General features: G+C 38.5%; 1 long non-coding RNA gene across 1 annotated transcript in view; it reads left to right on the forward strand.

Moving 5' to 3' along the window:
* The window catches only part of LOC129521470 (uncharacterized), a 58,002-nt gene that overhangs the window by 3,408 nt on the left and 31,659 nt on the right, over positions 1 to 22,935 (forward strand). The window contains exon 2 of the long non-coding RNA XR_008666817.1: positions 9,889 to 9,989. This is a non-coding gene — a long non-coding RNA (uncharacterized LOC129521470). The remainder of the gene's footprint in view (positions 1 to 9,888; positions 9,990 to 22,935) is intronic.

Consider the following 22,935-nt stretch of genomic DNA (forward strand, 5'->3'; position numbering starts at 1 on the left):
GTGTTGTGCATCAGTGTTATGGACAAGAGCTTGCAAAATCCTGACTCTTCATCTGATTTGATCTGCCTCTTGAGACAACTTCTCTATCCCAGTTTTTAAGACGTGTCTGTGTGTGTGTGTGCGCGTATGTGTATATATATGTATATATATATGAATATATTTTAAAGTAATCCCATTTTAACTAGCATAGCTGTTACTTTTGTGTGTTATTATAAAACAGAGCCTCAGCTGTCAGCTTGCTGTTCTCTATCCATATGTTTTCATCTCGTCTTCTGACATTGCCTTTCCCAGGGCCTAGAGGAAGTAGAGGGAGTCCACAGCTCACCTGGAGGGCTACTTCTGGGTCACAGTATAATTCTGAACAGCTCTGTCTCCCCACTTAGTGCTTCTCAATGCTGCTTTGCTTAGTCAGGAAGACGCACCCATGTCTGCATGGGAGCTTTTGGGCATGAAGCCTAGTTTTTAAACCTTGGTCTTACAACACAATGCTGAAATTGCTGTTGCTACCATCTTATTGTAGCAGATGGAAATATGGTGTTTTGAAATTTTCTATCTTCTAAGAGTGAAAACTATCATGTTCCTTTAGGCTTGTAAAAACCCCTCGCATTTGTAGAGTGCTTTATAGTTCACAGGATGTTTTTATGTTATTATCTCCACTGAGGCTTACAACATTAAATATTTACTCCATCCCTGCTATCTATAGACCAATTAGAATGGTGACAAATCAGTCATTCAACAGGCATTGTTTGAGCACTGACTGTATGCTGGGCATTAGGGATTTGAAAGTGAGTTTATTGTTATTATGATTATTGTTATTTATTCTTTATTTGCTACTTTATTTATTTATTATTTAGTTCCAATTTATAGATGAAAATGTGACTGAGAAAAATTAAGTAAATTATCCTCAGTCATCCAGATAGTAAACAATGGAGTCAAATTCTCAAACCCAGGTTTTTTCATTCTAGCTCTAGTGTAGTCCTTTTGTATACCATTCTGACTTGTCTCTCAGATGGGTTCTTCAACTCACCACTTCTCCTTGAGAGATTTTTTTTTTCTGATAGAGTTCAAAGGTAATGGAATAAGTAATTCTTTATTGAGTATCCAATAGCCCTTCCATATTAATAATTAACACTAGGTTAAGTGTCAGAAGTAAGAAGAAATGTCTTGGAAAAAATATAGATTTAGAGAATTCAGAGTAAAGAGTTGCAAAAAACAGGAAGTAGATTGTATGGAGAAGACAGGTATTAGAATGATTTTTTTTGTACTCTCCACACTGATGTATAGATTGTTAAATGTTTTTCTGGACTGGCAATTGCACTCTTTGGGGTTATGGAAAAATTGGCCTTCATTTTTAAAAATATATTGTTTCCATCATAATACAGATTTTAATTTACAGAAATGTTAAATAGCAGTTAGGAAATTATCTTGAATCAATAAAAATCAAATAAAATGTAAAAACTTATTGGGGATATGAACTAAATTCTGAAATAAAATGAGGTATAATATAAATACCTTAAAAATTATGTTGCCTCTGTACCAGTAATAATGTGTTAGACAATTTGTTAACATAGGAGATGATATTCAAAATAGCATGACAAATACTAAAGACCCAGGAATCAACTTAGAAAGTAACATATCCCTCCTAGAGAAAAAACAAAAAAACTTAACCAAGGGATCAAATACTGAGCTTTAACACACGGATAGGCAAGTGAATATTATAAATACTTTAATATTTCATAAAGAAATATACATGTTAGAGGAAGGGCTCCAAGATGATGGGGCAGCAAGATCCCGAACTCACTTCCTTCCTTGGATACACAAATCTGTAGCTACATAAGGATTATTTCCCTCTGAATTTAACCTGAAACTGGAGGAATTGTTTTTTCTCAATAAGGGATAAAAGGACCACATTAAGAAGGTAGGAGAGGCAGAGACACAGCGGCACAAAAAACCTACCCCTGGTACCATGGCACACAGTAGAGAGAGATCTTACCAAGCAAGTGCTCTTCCCACAAGTGTAAGGGGTTTGTGCCCCACGCTGAGCACCCCAGCCTCTGGAATCTGTATAGGACGTCTGGCTTAGAAAACCAATGGGGCTGACATCTGGGGGTCCCAAAATATTGCAGAAACCTGAGATTACCCCCCTTGGCTGGCTCCTAAGCAGCATTACTCACCCTGAGACCAAGTGAAAAAAAAAAAACAGTTTGAAAAGTATGTAAACTATATGTGAGGAAGATTTATTGGCTGATCCGGGGGCATTGGCTTGGGAGCAGGAGATAGCTGAGATACTCTCTAGAAATGGAAGTGCTGGTAGAAGTCATTGTTGCACTCTCCACATAGCCTCCAGCACAGGTGAGTAAGGTAAATATGGTACTTTCCCACGACCTTGATGATCTGGGCATGAGTGAATGGTCCTGGCACTTGCTGAGACCTGAGAGTATAGGTGGTTGTAGTACCTCCCTGCTTCCTTAATGAGATGGGCAAGTGCAAGTGGTCATGGAGTTCTCCTGCTCCTTAGCTAAAGTCTGCAAGCGTGGGCACTTCTGATACTCCCTTGTCCCCTGGGTAGGGCTGATGAGTGCTAGCAGTGGCAGCCCTCTCCCACTACTGGCCTAAAGCCAACACACACACAGACAAGGAACTCTTCCTGCTGTGTCGCTGAAGATTTCGGGCAGGCACAGTCAAGACATTTTCCTGCTGCCTTTCTGAAGCCAACAACCGTGCCTTGTCCCCAACACTCTCCAGCTGCCTTTCTAAAGACAGTGGATACATGCAACCCACACAAGGGACACCCCTTGATTGCCTGGCTGTGATGGCCAAGAAGGCTGGCATTCCGGAGCTCCAAGGGACTAAAACAATTGGAAAGATGCTTCTTGGCAGGCTACCACCCCCAGGGTACTACACAGACAGCAGGCTGAAACACACCTCAGTCTTCCTGTGAGAAAGTCTTATTTACTTGGCCTGGAACTTCAGCTTAAGGGACAAGCTTCAGGTTTCCCACACAGAGAGTAAGGAAGTGCTCCCAGGGAATGTAAGCAGGGAGACACCATCCTTGCACAACCCTTTGGCCATTCTAAAGCTCAACTTCCCAAAAAGTAATTTATACACTCATCTGAGTCTCAGTTTTTGCAACTGTAACCCAGGGGACACCTCCAGATCTCCTGGTCTGGAGGCTAGCAGGGATTATGATCGTGGTTCCATAGGACTGTGTATATTTGTATACTTCATTTATTTTATTTTATTATTTTATTTTTTAAAATTATGATAAGTGTACTCTTTAATCCCCATCACCTATTTCACCCATCTCCCCATCTACCACCTCTTCTCTGGTAACCATCAGTTTGTTTTCTATAGTCAAAAATCTGTTTCTTGGTTTGTCTTGCTCTCCTTTTTTCTTTCTCCTGTTCATTTGTTTGTCTCTTAACTTCCACATATGAATGAGATCACATGGTATTTGTCTTTTTCTGACTGACTTATTTCCCTTAGCATTATACTTTCTATACTTTCCACATTGTTGCAAATGATAAGATTTCATATTTTTTATAGCTGGGTAATATCCCATGATATATATCTCATATCTTTTTTATCCATTCATCTATCCATGGATACCTGGCCTGCTTCTGTAGTTTAGCTATTGTAAATAATGCTGCTATAAATGGGTGCATGTATCCCTTTGAATTAGTGTTTTTGCTTTTGGGGGTAAATACCCAGTAGTGTAACTACTGGATCATAGGATAGTTCTATTTTTAATTTTTTGAGGAACTTCTATACCATTTTTTCTAGGGAAGCTGTACCAGTTTGCATTATACTAACAGTGCACAAGGATTCCTTTTTGTCTGCATCCTTGGCAACATTGCCATGTCTTGTGTTTTTTATTTTAGCCATTCTAACAGGTGTTAGATTTACATCTGGCTGATGATGATGATGTTGAGCATCTTTTCATGTGTCTTTGGGCATCTCTATGTCTCCTTTGGAGAAATGTCTGTATACATGCACACTTTAAAAGCTGCTGCCTGAGAGTCTGGCTTCCATTCAGCCTGAAAGTAGGTGCTAAATAAGAGTCTTCCTCTTGTATCACTAATGGGTTTTAACATATTCCCAATAATGGGGACATAGTAAGAATAAACCATGTGATTTTAGACAATCACAAGGTTCAAGAGATGAGCAAGAGCTAGGGCAAAGTTGAATGAGAATGATCATCACCTACATAAGACCACTCTATTAAGACTGAGAGAAGTAACCTTTACTTAATACACAGAAACAAACATAGAGAGCCAAGCAAAATAAGGAAACAGAGAAATATGTTCCAAATTAAAGAACAAAACAAAACATCAGAAAAATACCTTAATGATATGGTTATAATCATTAAGGAATAAATGTAATAGTCATAAAGATGCTCACCAAACCCAAGGGGAGAATAAATGAACATAGTGAATACTTCAACAAAAAGGTAGGAGACATAAGAAAATACCAAACAGAAGTCACAGAGCTGAAGAATACAGTAACTGAACTGAAAAAGACACGAGAGGGTTTATACAGCAAACTGCATCAAGCAGAGCAGATCAGTGAGCTGGAGGATAAAGCAGTGGAATTCATTCAGAGCAGCAAAAAGAAAGAGCAAAGAATTTTAAAAAATGAAAATAGCTTAAGGGAGCTCTTGGGCAATATCAAGCAGAAAACATTTGCATTATCGAGGACGCAGGAGGAGGAGAAAGAGGGAAAAGCGTAGAAAACTTATTTAAAGAAATAATGGGGGGATCCCTGGATGGCTCAGCGGTTAACTGGCTGCCTTCAGCAGAGGGAGTGGTCCTGGAGTCCCAGGATCTAGTCCCGCATCAGGCTCCCTGTGTGGAGCCTGCTTCTCTCTCTCTCTGCCTATGTCTCTGCCTCTCTGTGTGTCTTTCATGAATAAATAAATAAAATCTTTAATAAAATAAAATTAAATTAAAAAAAGAAATAATGGTTAAAATGCTTTGTAACCCCCGAAAGGAAAACAGACATCCAGATCCAAGAAGCCTAGAGAGTTCCAAATAAGAGGAACCCAAAGAGGGCTACACCAAGACACATTATAATTAAAACATCAAAAGATAAAGATAAAGAGAGAATCTTAAAAACAGCAAGAGGAAAACAAATTGTTATGTGCAAGAGAAACGTCATATGGCTGTCAGCAGATTTCTGAGCAGAAACTTTGCAAACCAGAAGGGACTAACAAAACATATTCAAAGTACTGAAAGGAAAAAAGAAAAAACTCCCACCCAAGAATACTCTATCTGGCAAAATTATATTCAGATTTGATGGAGAGATAAAAGAGTTTTCCAAACCAGCAAAAGTTAAAGGATTTTATCACCATTAAACCTGTCTTACAAGACATATTAAAGGGACTTTAAGCTGAAAAGAAATGGCATTTAAAACAAAACATATGAAGGTAAAAATGTCACTGGAAAAAAGATTATATATAATAAAGGTAGTGGACTAATCACTTATAAGCTATTAAGAAGGTTAAAAGACAAAAGTAATAAAGTTAACTAAAACTGCAATAATTAGTTAAGGAATATATAAACTAAAAAGAAGTAAAAAGTAACATTTAAAATATAAAATGTATGTGGAGGGGGGATCCCTGGGTGGCGCAGCTGTTTGGCGCCTGCCTTTGGCCCAGGGCGCGATCCTGGAGACCCGGGATCGAATCCCACGTCGGGCTCCTGGTGCATGGAGCCTGCTTCTCCCTCTGCCTGTGTCTCTGCCTCTCTCTCTCTGTGTGACTGTCATAAATAAATAAAAATTTAAAAAAAATGTATGTGGAGGGAGTAAAAATGTAGAGTTTTGGAATATGTTCAAATTTGAATTGCTATCGACTTAAAATGGACTGTTATATACATAGTATGATATATGTGAACATCATGGTAACCACAAAGCAGCAACTTCTAGTAAATACAGGAAGAAAAAAGGGAAAGGAGTCTTAACATAACACTAAAGAAAGCCATCAGGACACAAGAGAAGACAAACAGAAGAAAGGAACAGAGAGAGAGAAATTTGGAAACAAACCAAGAAAATTTTGAACAAGAAGAGAAATGAAGGGGAAACTTGCCTCCCTAGATATTAAAATATATTGGAAGGCACTTCAAATCAAAATGTCATGTTGAAGTTTCAGGATTGGACAGATAACAAGCAATAGAAATATAAATGGAAAATGTGCGTGTTAAGGGCTCCAACTTCTAATAATAAAAAATCCAACTTAAACATCAAGATATGCTATTTTTCATCTATTAAGGAGAGAATTATTTGGCAGAAATTTTAAAATGATAACTTTTAGTGTTAGCACATTCACATATGATCACAGAAATAGTCATGGGAGATGTGGGTGGGGAAACAAAGTAAGCTATTATACTTTTTTACTCTTAGACAAGGAGTATGAGTTGATATGTTAGGAATAGAGGGAATCCAAGAACAATCAAATGTCTTAAAAGTATTCATGAGCTTTGACCCAATCATTTGATTTCCAGAAATGCAATAGAGATGTATACAAACAATAATCTATAGGTATATTTATTGCATTATTGCTTTAAAAAATAAACAAATTAATTAATTAGTGTATTATTTATTTATTTATTTATTTATTTATTTATTTGAGAGATAGAGCATGTATGATCAGGGCGAGGGGCAAAGGGAGAAAGAGAATGTTCAGTAGTTTCCCTGTTAAGTGTAACCTGGGGATGGTTCCCAGGACCTCAAATCATGACCTGAACTAAAATCAAGAGTCGGACATTTAACTGATTGAGTCACCCATGAGCCCCATATTATCACTTATTTTAACAAAAATTAGAAACCCTCTGGCGGTTAATGATAAAGATTGATTAAACCATGATATATATAGAAGCACCTGGGTGGCTCAGTGGTTGAACATCTGCCTTTGGCTCAGGTTGTGATTCCGGGGTCCTGGGATTGAGTCCTACATGTGTCTCCCCACAGGGAGCCTGCTTCTCTCTCTGCCTATGTTTCTGCTTCTCTGTGTCTCTCATGAATAAATAAATAAAATCCTTAGAAAAAAAGTACACACACAGAGCATGTTTTATGGTTACACTTTTAAAAAATGAATTATGTTTATTATTTTAACAATATTTCAAAAAAAACATTTCATTATTTAGTTAAAAGTATTATTTTATTATCCAAATCCAGAAACCAGTTAATTACAAAGTCAACTTTCCTGAATGCTTCTCTTGGTTAGTATTATAATTTTACAAATTTCTGCTTAAAATATGCCATTTGATAGTTGTAAGGAGTATTTTTGATGTTTTAATTGGCATTTCTTTGATATTAATAACATTAGTTTCCTACATTTATTGGTCATTATTATTTCTATTAAATGTTCTTATATACTGAAGTATGATTGCTATGCATCCTTTACCATTCATTTCTTTGGCTTCTTATGCCACTACCATATACGATTTATCTAACGCTTAACTTAAAAAAAATTTAGATTGTTTTGCAAGACCAAATTATTCTACCTTTACCTCACAGCTCTGTCTTGCTTTTCTTTTGAAAATATTCTCAGCTGTTGAATTTCTTTGGGTGGTGCATAGGCATATATTAGAATTTACTTTCTAAGATAAACAGATCATGATACTTAGGGTTCAGTAGTTAGGTCCCACCTTTAAATATATATATATATATATATATATATATATATATATATATATTTGAGTTGCTGATATAAGTACCACTGTTAAATAATTTTCAATTAAAAAAATAAAATAAATTAAAAAATAAAAAAAATTTTCAATTAAGAATTCAAACCCATTTTGTGTTACTGAACGAAAATGAGTAGCACAGATTCAAGAGTTGTAAGCGCTCAAGAAATGAGGAGACCAAAAGACCATAGGTGAAGCAACTGGGCATGCAGGAGTTAAGTATTGGACTCAGAAGTTGCTTTCTCAGAGAAATTAAGGATCAATCCCATTTACAATTGCACCCAAAAGCATAAGATACCAGGAATAAACCTAACCAAAGAGGTAAAGGATCTATACCCTAAAAACTATAGAACACTTCTGAAAGAAATGAGGAAGACACAAAGAGATGGGAAAATATTCCATGCTCATGGATTGGCAGAATTAATATTGTGAAAATGTCAATGTTACCCAGGGCAATTTACACGTTTAATGCAATCCCTATCAAAATACCATGGACTTTCTTCAGAGAGTTGGAACAAATTATTTTAAGATTTGTGTGGAATCAGAAAAGACCCCGAATAGCCAGGAGAATTTTAAAAAAGAAAACCATATCTGGGGGCATCACAATGCCAGATTTCAGGTTGTACTACAAAGCTGTGGTCATCAAGACAGTGTGGTACTGGCACAAAAACAGACACATAGATCAATGGAACAGAATAGAGAATCCAGAAGTGGACCCTCAACTTTATGGTCAACTAATATTCGATAAAGGAGGAAAGACTATCCATTGGAAGAAAGACAGTCTCTTCAATAAATGGTGCTGGGAAAATTGGACATCCACGTGCAGAAGAATGAAATTGGACCACTCTCTTTCACCATACACAAAGATAAACTCAAAATGGATGAAAGATCTAAATGTGAGACAAGATTCCATCAAAATCCTAGAGGACAACACAGGCAACACCCTTTTTGAACTCAGCCACAGTAACTTCTTGCAAGATACATCCACGAAGGCAAAAGAAACAAAAGCAAAAATGAACTATTGGGACTTCATCAAGATAAGAAGCTTTTGCACAGCAAAGGATACAGTCAACAAAACTAAAAGACAACCTACAGAATGGGAGAAGATATTTGCAAATGACGTATCAGATAAAGGGCTAGTTTCCAAGATCTATAAAGAACTTATTAAACTCAACACCAAAGAAACAAACAATCCAATCATAAAATGGGCAAAAGACATGAAGAGAAATCTCACAGAAGAAGACATAGATATGGCCAACATGCACATGAGAAAATGCTCTGCATCACTTGCTATCAGGAAATACTAATCAAAACCACAATGAGATACCACCTCACACCAGTGAGAATGGGGAAAATTAACAAGGCAGGAAACCACAAATGTTGGAGAGGATGAGGAGGAAAGGGAACCCTCTTACACTGTTGGTGGGAATGTGAACTGGTGCAGCCACTCTGGAAAACTGTGCGGAGGTTCCTCAAAGAGTTAAAATAGACCTGCCCTACGACCCAGCAATTGCCCTGTTGGGGATTTACCCCAAAGATTCAGATGCATTGAAACGCCGGGACACCTGCACCCCGATGTTTCTAGCAGCAATGGCCACAATAGCCAAACTGTGGAAGGAGCCTCGGTGTCCATCGAAAGATGAATTGATAAAGAAGTTGTGGTTTATGTATACAATGGAATATTACTCAGCCATTAGAAATGACAAATACCCACCATTTGCTTCAACGTGGATGGAACTGGAGGGTATTATGCTGAGTGAAGTAAGTCAATCAGAGAAGGACAAACATTATATGTTCTCATTCATTTGGGGAATATAAATAATAGTGAAAGGGAATATAAGGGAAGGGAGAAGAAAGGGGTAGGAAATATCAGAAAGGGAGACAGAACATGAAGACTCCTAACTCTGGGAAACAAACTAGGGGTGGTGGAAGGGGAGGAGAGCGGGGGGTGTGGGTGAATGGGTGACGGGCACTGAGGGGGGCACTTGACGGGATGAGCACTGAGTGTTATTCTGTATGATGGCAAATTGAACACCAATAAAAAATAAATTTATTAAAAAAAAAGAAGTTGCTTTCTCCATTTGGTGGTCATTGGACAGAGAAGTAGGAATAGAATACTGAACCTAAGTTGAGTATAAATATGATGGTTAAGTTGGTTTGTAAAAGTACATGTTAATCATATATACTTTTTTTTTTTAAGTAGGCTCCAGTGTGAAGCCCAGCATAGCACTTGAACTCATGACCCTGGAATCAAGATCTGAGCTGAGATCAAGAGTTGGACACTCAACTGACTGAGCCCTCCAGGTGCCCTAATTATGTATATTTTTTAAACATTTGCAGGGATAGTTTCCCTTTGACTTAGAATAGTGGTTCTCAACCATTGATGATTTGGGGCCCAAGGGTCATTTGGCAATACCTGGGGATATTTTGGGTTGTCACAGCTGGTGTAGGAGTGGGTGTGTGCTGCAGGCATCTAGAGGCCAAAGATTCCTCTAAATATTCTAAAATGTGCAGGACAGCTCTCACCAACAATGAATTATTTGGTCCAGAGTGTCAATAATGCTGAGGCTGAGAAATCCTAGCCTATCAAGTCCAAATAAATCTTTCTGAAAAAAATATATATTACATATGAAAGAACAATTTCTCTTATTTGGAGCCATTACTCCATTTGCCATTGTAGCTATAAGCCTCTAACTGCAGTGGCCATTTAATAAAAAAAAAATCCAGAAAACAGATAATAATGCTTATTGAATTACTGAGTTTTACTAGGATTCCAGAGACTAGTGTTCTTGCCTCCACCCACTCTGTTTCCATGTAGCTGTGTGATGTGAAATGAGTTATCTCCTCTTTCTGGGGATCTTCAGAGCCTAACCTATAACATGATGTGAAGATAGAAAGAGATAATTAAGATAAAAGTAATTGAAACTGTGAAGGGCTATGTGGAAATATAAGGTATTATTGGATATGAAATTACTCATATGTGAACATGTATGTTCAGTATGACCAGCTGGTAGCCACCTCTATTTGATTCTGACCACAAAGTCACTATCACAAAGGGCATTAGCTTTTTCACTAATACACTCCTTTTTCACAATAAAGAAAGAATAGGTGATTGAACAAAACAAGCTGTAAATTCGAGTAATAATCTTCCATCCAGAATGATACAGAACCATGTCCCTTATTTAAGAGGTTGTGGAACTATTTATTTTAGTTAAAGATCTATAGTTGCTCTACTGGATGATATTATGAGCTGAGTTGTTTTCTTCATATTCATATGTTGAAATCCTAACCCCTAGTACCTCAGAATGTGTTATTTAAAAAGGTAATCAAATTAAAATGAGGTCATTAGGGTAGGCATTCTCATGGGACATTAGCACATAGATACAGTAGAAAAACCATGTGAAGACACAGTGAGAAGGTCACCATCTGCCTGACATGCAGAGAGGCCTCAGAAGAAACCAAATCTGCTGACACCTTGATTTTGGACTTCTGGCTTCTAGAATTGTGAGAAAATAAGTTTCTGTTGTTTAAAACACCTAGTCTCTGATACTTTGCTATGGTAGCCCTAGGAAACTAATACACTAATACAGATGGGCCATTCTAAATGTTTCTCCCTGGAAACCATGGCATGTAAAATATGCATCTGGTCTTCTGACTCCAAGATCCTGGGGTGATTTCAGCAAATAGAACTTGGCTCTGGAAAAGGCTTTGTGCTCTCATTACCTGCCATTCTAGGGCTTTTCAGGGAAGGCAGGGACAAGGGCCAAACCCACATAAACTCAGATGGAATCAATTTGAGGGGGCTGTTATAAATCCATCATTTCTAAGTTCCAGAGAAATTCTACATCACTCCCTCTCTCCTGCAGCCTTGGAGAACAAGGGCCTGTAGCCTTCGTGGGCAGCATCTGTCACTCCTATGTGTGTGCTCAGTCTCAAGGCAGTGTGCCCTGCTTTTTTGTAAATGTCTAGCTAAAACCAAATGTGTTGGTCTGTTCATGATGGCACTACAAAACGATGTCCCTAGGTTGCAAATGTTTTGTATCCAGCTTGCCTGAGTTTAGCAGATGAGACCGAAAAGCATTTTGTTACTCTCCTGGGATAATGGGTAATTTGACCCTGGGGCATCTTGAAAGCAAGATGCATCTTCCTCTACTTCTGCTTTCCCTTCCAAGAGAGTCCTGGAAAGTTCTCAACATGCTCTGTTGTTTGTACTTGTTTGTGTAAGAATGTGAGTCTAGGGCAGGGCTCAGGCTGGAGGTGGATTGCGTGAGTACAACTACTGATCTGCCATCTCCTGGCTTTATGACTTTGGGCAAGTTATTCAACCTTGCTGTGCTTTAATTTCCTTACCTGTGAAAAAGGATAATCCTAGTACCTATCTCCTGTGGTAGATGTAGGATTAAATGAGTTAATGCATGGCAGGGATGAAAGCCAGGAGAATGGGGTGCTAAACTCTTCGGTACTTCTACACTGGAATGACATATATCACTTCTGTTAGAATCAGCCACGGAAAATCAAATGACCATGTATGACATCAGTAGGGAGTGTGCCTGGAGGAAGAGGAGAGAGGGATCTTAGTGAACACATACTACTATCATTCCTGTTTTACACATAAGGTCATTTCAACTTAGAGAGGAAAGTAACTTGTTCAATGTCATGTCGTAAGTGGAAAGCCAAAATTTCAACACTAGACTATCTGACTCTAAAACTGGTGCTTCTAACCATTGTGATGATTACCTGTCTAGGCAATGACATTCTTATTGAAGCCTGTTGTGAGTTTGATTGTGTTCGCCAAAAAGGTATGTTGAAGCCCTAACCCCAAGAACCTCATAATATGACCTTATTTGGAAATATGGTCTTAACAGATGTCATCAAGTGAAGATGAAGTCATATCACTTTAGGATAGGCCCCATTCTAATATGACTGGTGTCCTTTTTTTTTTTTAATTTATTTATGATAGTCACAGAGAGAGAGAGAGAGAGAGAGAGAGAGAGAGAGGAAGAGACATAGGCAGAGGGAGAAGCAGGCTCCATGCACCGGGAGCCCAATATGGGATTCGATCCCGGGTCTCCAGGATCGCGCCCTGGGCCAAAGGCAGGCGCCAAACCGCTGCGCCACCCAGGGATCCCGACTGGTGTCCTTATAAGAAGAGAAAACAGAGACACAACCACACAGGGAGAACACCATGTGATGATAGAGGCAAACCCAAAATGCCAAGGACTGCCAACAATACCAGGAGCTGGGAAGAATTGAGGACACATGCTTCCCTATAACCTTCAGAAGGAACATGGCCCTGCTGAACGTTGATTTTAGGCTTCTAGTCCCCAGAATTGTGAGGAAATAAATTTCTATTGCTTAAAGCCACCCAGTTTGTACTTTGTTACAGTAACCCTAGGAAACTAATACAAAGCACATCCTACAATAGTGTGTTTTAGATCTTCATTTTCACATTGTCTCTTTGGCTCACATGTACTCTCAAAACCAGTTTGAAACTTCTCAGGGACTATCTCCCATGTGCCATGTTTTACTTTATGTGTCTCTGATGCCTCAGTTTTTCCCCTAAACAGGCACTCAATAATAGTTGTTCAATGTATACAATAGAGTAGTTTTTATTCTTTGTTTTCCCACCTTTGTAACAAGTCAGGGTGTTTATTTCAAACTTTGGGAGATACTAAAAGTTCATAGAGCATAGTTCATGCATTGATTCTCCTTATTAAATTCTTTTTTTAAAGATTTTATTTATTTATTTATCCATGAGAGACACACACAGAGAGAGGCAGAGATATAGGCAGAGGGAGAAGCAGGCTCCTCATAGGGAGCCTGATGCGGACCTCGATCCCCAGATCAGGATCATGCCCTGGGCCAGAGGCAGATGCTCAACTGCTGAGCCATCAGGCATCCCATCCTTATGAAATTCTTGAGCAAAGGTACAGGCTCAGCTTTATATACAAAACTTATTGTGGTGTGATCCATACTGGTGTCTAAGTTGAGCTCGCAGAAGTAAGATGGAGTTTGGGGTTCCAGATATTTACTGGAGAGCAATGCCAATGAAAATAAGGAGGGAAAGCAGTATTGAAGAAAAGAAGTCAAACTATGACGCAGGCTTGACATGGCCTTGGTTAACCTACGCATTGGAGGCTCTGGAGGAGTTCTGTCTATCAGAGTGTTCCCCTTTAGGCCGCAAACAGCAGGCCTTTAGCCCCTGTAGGCTGCCCCAGGAATAAAAACTTGGAAAAACAACTCTCTGTAACTGAGGGCCACCGTAAAGTGCTGATCGTGGGAGTCCAGCTGCAGATTGTACTACCTGCAACCAAAGAGCAAGACTTTTCTTGCAGAGGAATGTACTTGGCCCATCTACACATCTACTCCATCTATCCGCCTCTGGCTTCATCTCATACCGCTTCTCTTTTCCCACCCACACCTCCAAAACACCAGCCTTCCCCTACCACTCTACTTGCAGATCTTTAAAATCTCCTGTTTGTACCTCCATGCCTTCACATTACCTTCACCCTGGTGCTTGGCCCATATAAGCAATTAATAAATGTTAATTGATGATGGACTGACTGAAATATACAGAAGGAAGTAGAAGGGGGGATCCCTGGGTGGCGCAGCGGTTTGGCGCCTGCCTTTGGCCCAGGGCGCGATCCTGGAGACCCGGGATCGAATCCCACGTCGGGCTCCCGGTGCATGGCTTCTCTCTCTGCCTCTCTCTCTCTCTCTCTCTGTGACTATCATAAATAAAAAAAAAATTAAAAAAATAAAAAAAAAAGAAGGAAGTAGAAGGAACCCTGTGACATCAAGAGAGGGAACATTTGACTTGATTGTAGCAAAACTCAAGCTCCAGTTAAGCTTTTATTATCCTCTTCTATTTGCCCTTAGACCAGCCAGAGCCAGTGTCCTGTGAGATCCAGCTTTAACAGATCAGCTCTTCAAGGACCTAAGAACCCAAACAGGAACACTACAAACACGAACAGGGAAGATGTATAACTTAGGAGCAATTTACCCTTGGGATATGTTATGTAAATGATACTCTAACTGCAGAGGGAAGTGTGCCCTAAGGATTTGTCAGTGGAATTGACCCAGTCTTTAAGCTGCTAAAGGGCTCCAAAGGTAGCTGCAAGGTTTAGAGCCTTGGATGGCCTAATAAATATCTTCTTTCTCTAGCCAATGTGGATTTCTCTTTTATTTGGAACAGCTCTAGTTTTTTCTTAGGGAACTATCTTTCACTCATTTGCATTCAATTAGGAGGAGATTATCACTCCAGAGCTCTGCTCTCTCCCAAATACAATAAATAGTTTTGCAGAGGGCTTGGGACTCAAGACTAGCCAGTCAAACCAGTGGGCCTAAATTCTGGAAAGGAGAAACTTTTTTTTTTTTTTTTTTTTTTTTTTTTTTACTAGTTAGGATGATAGGAGGTAAGATTGGAGTTGCTGGAGATCTTCAGGATATCAGGCAAATGGAAAGAGACAAGTTCTTGATATCATTAGAGCTAGACTTGCTTGAATTTAGACTTGCTTGCATCAAATTTTTAATTAGTGAGCCAGTAAATCCTTATTATTAAATATTATTATTATTATTATTATTATTTGCTAAGGCTAGTTTGAATTGGGTTCTTGTTACTTGAAACTGAAAGTTTCCTCATCAGGCACAATTTTGTCCTTTCACTTAAATTTTCAGATGGAAGGAGTAGGAAAGGTCAGGAACGAAATAGTGCTTGGTTTACTCTATCTTTGGGCACTGTGTTTCAGACCAAAGACCAAATCAAAACAACTCCTTTATGTCATTTATAAAGTGAATTTTATCCCTGGAAATGACAAAAGATATATGAGAGGTTTTCTCTATCCTCAAGCAACTCATAGTTGAGCTGGGGAGAGAGGCTCAGCACATATGAAAACAGAGCAGTGTGAAGGTTTAAGTCTCACGAGCCAGGCAAAGATTCTGAACTCTGATGATCTTGGAGCTCATCCTTTGGTAGGACTAGCATCAGACTCAGGAGGTTTGTATTTCTACCAACATGATCAGCAGGCAGCTTCATCTGGGGTGACAAATGGTGACTCCTTGACACTGGTAATTAGGCTTGGCCAACCTGGGACTGAATGGAAATTAATAAAATGGTATATTGGGGTGCCTTGCATGTGCTTTGTAACAGGAACATAGTTCCTTGGGGACAAATTGCTCAGAGTTTCAGTCTTTTCAGGCTTAGACTGAGTCATTCATTGGTTACATTGCTTAAGAAATAAATAACAAAAACATAAAGGCATGGGAGATGGCTTCGGTTTTGGAGAGTTTTGCAATATAGTTAAAAAACCCTAGGCTTGGTTCAATAGATAACATAGCTTTTTATAGCTACCACTTATTGGACATTTACAACATGCCAGGCATTGTGCTAAACACTTTACATGGGTTGTTTCATTTAATTCTCATAATAACTTTAGGAGGTATGCAATTCATCCTCCTTTCACAGATATGTAAACTGTGGCTCAGAAAGATAAATTCACATGCCTAAAGTTCCACAGCTAATAAGTGTAAGAGTCAGGATTTGAGATCAGCTCCTCTGAGTCCTAGCACAGTATACAGCCTTTCTAGCAAGGGCAGTGACCTAATGACCTCAAGGACTGATGAAGAGCATCACTGCACAGAGAAGTGAGTAGTTAGGAGGCCCTGGATCCGGAAAGACCAGCTCAGAATTTTCTTCTGTTATCCAGAAACAAAGTAAAGGAAGGTTGGACAGTGTGATGACAAAAGGAGAGGCAAGGAGGACGACAAAGGGAGATTTTGCAAAGGATCATCGCAGGATTTAGATACTGGGTGAACAAAAAAAGAGAAAGAACAATGAGTCAAAACATATCAGAGTTTACTTTAAACATGGGTATAAAATATCACTGTCCAAAATAGTAGCTGTCAAGAGATTACTTGCAGTGTATTCCAGGAATGCATTTAGTTTTCATGGCAGAAAGCTGTGTCAAGTAAAGAACTCTTCATGTACACATTTATTGGAGGCTCATTCATCTATTTAATGTATTTTTAAATTTTTAAAAGATCATTCACCACAACTGCGTCTGGGCACATATGTAAGGGGGAAAAAATCAATGTTGAATCTTACAAATAGATGCCTGTCTCTGCCCTCACTTTATCATTCCCATTAGGCAAATGACAAATAACATTATTGTGCAGAGTGGAGTTGTTTAGCAAGATTGAGGAAAGTTCCTAAGATGATTGCCCTTTTGCTTTTTAAATGCAAATTATTTATGCCAGCTTTTCTTCAGTTTCATGTTCACCACATTGTGCTTTTTAAGGTTCATGTTGAAATAGATGAATAGGAGATATTGCAAATGGGTTTCTCCAAGCCTGCAGGCTGGAGTAAGGAAGGATATAACAAGAAAGTGTCCACTAAATACCGGGGGAAAAAATAGCAATCGGTCCGTGAATGGCAGCAAACCAGTTGACTTAACTTGGTTCATGGATTGGAGAGCTGGTCAGCCCAACTCACCATCCTCAGCACTTTACACACTGCACCCTGCTTAGGATGCCATCAGTATTTAGTACAAAGCATGCCAGGCTTACCCTAACTTCTCTCCCTTAGAGCAATTCCAAAGGAGCTCACTTAAAGTAGTAAAAGGATCCCTGTATTGGAGATCAAAAGACTGAGGTGGAATCCTACCTGTGTGAACTTGGATGTATCACTTCCCTGTGCTGGGTCTTAGTTTCCATGTGTATAAAATGAAAAGAGACTTCTTGTCTCTTGCTGCTTTAAGGATCTTCTCTTTATCTTTGGAATTTGCAAGCTTCACTATTAAATGTCGAGGTGTTGAACGGTTTTTATTGATTTTAGGGGGGGATCTCTCTATTTCCTGGATCTGAATGCCTGTATTCCATGCTCATGGATTGGCAGAATTAATATAGTGAAAATGTCAATGTTACCCAGGGCAATTTACACGTATAATGCAATCTCTATCAAAATACCATGGACTTTCTTCAGAGACTTAGAACAAATTATTTTAAGATTTGTGTGGAATCAGAAAAGACCCCAAACAGCCAGGGGAATTTTAAAAAAAGAAAACCATATCTGGGTGCATCACAATGCCAGATTTCAGGTTGTACTACAAAGCTGTGTTCATCAAGACAGTGTGGTACTGGCACAAAAACAGACATATAGATCAATGGAACAGAACAGAGAACCCAGAAGTGGACCCTGAACTTTATGCTCAACTAATATACGATAAAGGAGGAAAGACGATCCACTGGAAGAAAGACAGTCTCTTCAATAAATGGTGCTGGGAAAATTGGACATCCACATGCAGAAGAATGAAACTGGACCACTCTCTTGCACCATACACAAAGATAAACTCAAAATAGATGAAAGATCTAAATGTGAGACAAGATTCCATCAAAATCCCAGAGGAGAACTCAGGCAACACCCTTTTTGAACTTGGCCACAGTAACCGGAGAAGGACAAACAGTGTATGTTCTCATTCATTTGGGGAATATGAATAATAGTGAAAGGGAATATAAGGGAAGGGAGAAGAAATGTGTGAGAAATATCAGAAAGGGAGACAGAACATAAAGACTTCTAACTCTGGGAAATGAACTAGGGGTGGTGGAGGGGGAGGAGGGTGGGGGGTGGGGGTGAATGGGTGACGGGCACTGAGGGGTACACTTGACGGGATGAGCACTGGGTGTTATTCTGTATGTTGGTAAATTGAACACCAATAAAAATTAATTTATAAAATAAAAAAAAAATAAAATGAAAAGAAAGGACAATGTGACTCTGACAGTTCCTCATAGCTCACACAATCCAATTTTACTTACATATGGAACACTTCTAACACATAAAATAAAATAATAAGGATTTGTTGGGGGAAATAATGTAACAAACTTAGCTCTTAAAAAATAAATGCATAAATGGTGATATGAGATGATTTGGGATGACATGCAGATAAACATTTTCAATTTTAAGTTACTTATCTCTCTTATTATATATTAGAAAAGTTATGACTAGCACATCAAACCTGTGATTACATTATGTTATTGCTTACAATGATGACACATTTATTTCAGGCAAAAAGTGAGTTGATTGAAAAGTATTTCATAATAAAGAATTTGGCTGGCCTTTGTCCCTGGTTCCTTAGAGATAACTTCTTAATCCTTGGAATTGCCAAGTGATAGAAATGCTTTTGTTATTCATTGTGGGTTTTCCAGTTTATGCTACAAAATGGCTCACAATGGACTTCTAGATAGTTTCAAGATAGGTGCCATGCTAAAAAAAGAAACACACAAAAAAAAACCCTAAAACCAACCATATGTATCAAATATTGGGGCTCTAAGACAAGAGATATCAACTCAACCTCTGGGTAGGTTGTAGATTGAATGTAGTCATGTGATCAGTGGGTCACTCACGGCTGTGTAATAACCCCGATAAAACCTCTAGACACTGAGCTTTGGCTGAGTTTCCCGGTTGGTAATACATATTAATGTGCATCCTGAGGACATGAAAATTTTGTGTTTGGGATCCTCCTATACCTTGTCCTCTGATTCTCTGCATTTAGCTTGTCCTGACTGTATTCTTTATAGTAGAACTGTAATCATATGCCTAGTGCAGAGTTCTGTGAATCATTCTAGCAAATTATCAAATTTGAAGAGGCAGTGGGAGTGAATTTGTTTGGGATCCCTGAAGCTTGTGGTTGGTGCCTGAAGGAGAGCTAGTCTTGTGGAGCACTGTTCCCTTAGCTTTGGAACTTGACCTAACTCTAGATAGTGTCAGAATTGCACTGCAAAGGGGCAATATTAAGTAAATAGCAGTCTTAAATATTTAATAATAAAATGGAATGGTACATTCGAGTGTGGCCCAAATTCTGTATATGGTATAAAAATGCCCAAAGTTTGGAAAACTCTAGTGTAATGTTCTCTGCAGTGACATTAACTCTTTAAAGCCTGTTATTTCTTTTTTAATATAATCTGCTACTCACAAAAACCCTATGAGGTAGATAACTACTAAAATTTCCATTTTACAGATTAAGAAACTGAAGCCTAGAGGGGTTAAATAAGGTCATGTCACAGATAAATGGCAGTGTTGGGTTATGAACTTAAGCAATCTGTCTCTCAAATGTCTTGTTCTTAGTGTGTTCATCATCACAGTAGCAAAATATCCACCTTATGGGGCACCTGGGTGGTGCAGTTGGTTAAGCATCGAACTCTTGGTTTTGGCTCAGGTCATGATCTTGGCATCATGAGATTGAGCCTGGAGTCAGGCTCTGTGCTCAGCAGTTGAGTCTGCTTGAGAGATTCTCTCTCTCTCTGGCCCTCCCCCACTTTCTCTTTTTCTCTCTCTAAAATAAGTAAATAAAATCTTTTTTAAAAATCCACTTTGTAGGATGAAGGTGAAGATTAAATGATACATTGTATGTAGCTCAGTGAAGAGCTTCTAGCACATAATAAAAACTAAGTAAATGTTAGCTTTTATGATTTCTGTTATAATTAGATATGTATTTCTGTATTTAATAATAGCAGTCCTTAAAATAAATTAGGTGGATATGTGATTTGATCAGACCCTATCACATTGTTTAGAATTGATTGAAAGTCATATATATGCTGTTTTATATGGAAAAGAGGAATTTTCTGTAAGGTAGAGAAGGTGCAGAACTTGCATCACAGACTTTCCCAGGCATAGAGCAATCCCTTTTCCAGGCAAGGAGTATCATTAAATCCAAAAGTACAGTCAGCATGACAATAAACCTGTATTTTACAATCTTTTCTTGGTATTATGTATTTCTAGGTCAGGTAGTAGAAGACAAAGAGAGGAGAAATTTTAGCTAACATAGCAAAGTGTACGTTTTGAGATTCATTTAGGTGACTACAGTGCCTTAGTTAGTTAGAATGCTCTAGACTGGTAATTTATCTTTATTTGTCAGCTCCCTGGGGATGAGTTTTTATGAAGGGCAAAAAGTAAGTAGGAAGCAAAAATAACTGCTGGTTTTTTACTAGTGATTGTCTTCAATTTGAGGGCGATATATCTCTAAAAGTTTTTTTTGTCAGAAGAAAGCCTAAATACTCCCTAAAAGGTTAAATATATAACTTAGCAGGAATTGGGAAACATTAATAGTTCACATATTTTCTTTCACATGAACATATGATGGTATTAACAATATTGGCTGAGATATAATACCTAGACATATCAATTTAAGAAAAAACACAATTTATTAGAATGAAGAGGCTTTTGACACAATATAGGAAACATTTTAATAAGAGCACCTTTTCTGGCTGCAGTATTCAGTGAGTCAGTTACAAGCTCTATGAGAGAAGTGACTCTGTGTTTCCATGGAGGGAAAAAGCTTTATCTTTTACCCTGAAGGAATAGCAAAAGGAGGGAGATCCTATCTCCTTTGCAAATTCATTGAGTCCATGGAAGAAGAGAGAGGAAAAGAATCTGCTTTTAGCACAGTAGGGGAAAATAAACAAATTCAACTCTAGAACCCAAAGAAAAGGGTAAATCATTTGCTATTAGTCAGCTCTATCCTAGATAGTCAGTTCCCAGTGGATACAAATTACATTTGTTTTTCTTGCTTTCTATATAGGCCTCTTCAGTTGGCTTCTTAGATGATTTCATTGGGGTAGCTAGCTGTAACACTCATCAGTGTGTTGGAAATTCTGTTTTCTGAGATATTTAGGAAGGGGCTACTCTATTTTGGTTAGATAAATATTCTGATTAATAGAGGTTATCATATACATTATGGCAGATGGCAGTTATAGTATTCATTCATTCATTCATTCATCTGCCCAGCCAATGATTTTTAAAGACTTTCTGTGTAGTAGGTAGGATTTTAAATACTGTGGATACAAGATGCTTATGAAGATTATAAATGAGATCCTGTTCTTTTGGAATTTACATTTTAGTGGGAGAAGACAACATGTAAATCACAAATGAATACCATGACTTCAAACTGTGAAAAGTGCTTGAAGAAAATAGACAGGATACTGGAATTAGAAAGTGACTGCTAGAAGGTGGGGGTGATTTAGACTGGGTGGTCAGCGAAGGCTTTTCTAAAGAAGTGCTATCATAGCTGAGATCCAAATGATAAGAAAGAATCAACACTGTAAAGGATCTTCAGCAGAAAGAACATCGAGTACAAAGGTCCTGAGGTTGAAGCAAGGTAGATGCACTTAATGAATAGAAGATGAGTGTGGAATAGCTATGAGCAAGGAAAGTAGGGTGGAAAAGTCAACATGGCAGGCAGGACACAGATAATATAACCTTAAAACCCTGAAGTGTAAAAAGTCTGGGATTTTATTTTGTGATGATGAGATGCCATTGAAGCAGAGGAATGACATGATATGGTACTTATTTTAAAGCATTACTCTGGCAGATACTTGTACAGTAGATGTATGGAGGTGGGGAGGTGGTTAGAAGAGTAGGCCTATCAGTGCTTCTAAATATCTGAGAGAACTGGAGAGAAGAAATGCCAGTGTTTATTAAATAGAAGTAATGAAACCTACAGTCAGGTCTGGCTCTGTCACTCATTTGTTGTGCTGTGCTTAGTCAAGGCCCTTCTCTCTGGGCTTCAGTCACATCATCTGAGCCTGAAAAAAATCATCTTAATACTAGATTCCCTTCCAAATGCCCCTGCACAACAACATTATGTGTTTCAGTAGTTTGTGACCCTTTGAAAAGAGTAAAACTTCCAAGGTTGAAATCACAAACTATAGCCAACAGCAAACATGAATGATGGAAACCAACCAGGTGAAAGTAAATTTCTGGGCTGCCATCAGTCCCCATGGCCCTGTGGGTTATCTCTTTGTTTGCATAAGCTCAGCACATATTAACCACATTTGTTTGGTGGCTCTTCATTTTCTCCAGTTTTTATGGCTATCTTTTGCATTTGCTGATTCTTTACACTCCTTGGGCCCAGCATTGCTCCTGACTGCATCAAGGCTTGGTAGCTTGAGGACCTCTAGCAAGGGAAAGCACATCTGACAATCTTTTCATTTCTGATTTCATTAGAATATACACCATTTTGGTGAGTCTGGGTATCAGCATATGCACTTAGAAGTAGGAAAAGTGGCCATGGAGTGAACTGTGCTGTTCTCAATACCTCTGCAGACTGGGATTGCTGCAAATTCAGAGCAAACTGAGAGGCTTAACATTTCTTCCTAAACTCATGGCTTCTTCATGTAGGTATCAGGAGCTTAATTTAGTAATAAGGTGGTACCCTAAAAGACATTACATCATTGGACCTGTTCCTCCTACCCCCACCCT

Source organism: Nyctereutes procyonoides, unplaced genomic scaffold (assembly GCF_905146905.1).
Source record: "Nyctereutes procyonoides isolate TBG_1078 unplaced genomic scaffold, NYPRO_anot_genome, whole genome shotgun sequence".
NCBI lineage: Eukaryota > Metazoa > Chordata > Mammalia > Carnivora > Canidae > Nyctereutes > Nyctereutes procyonoides.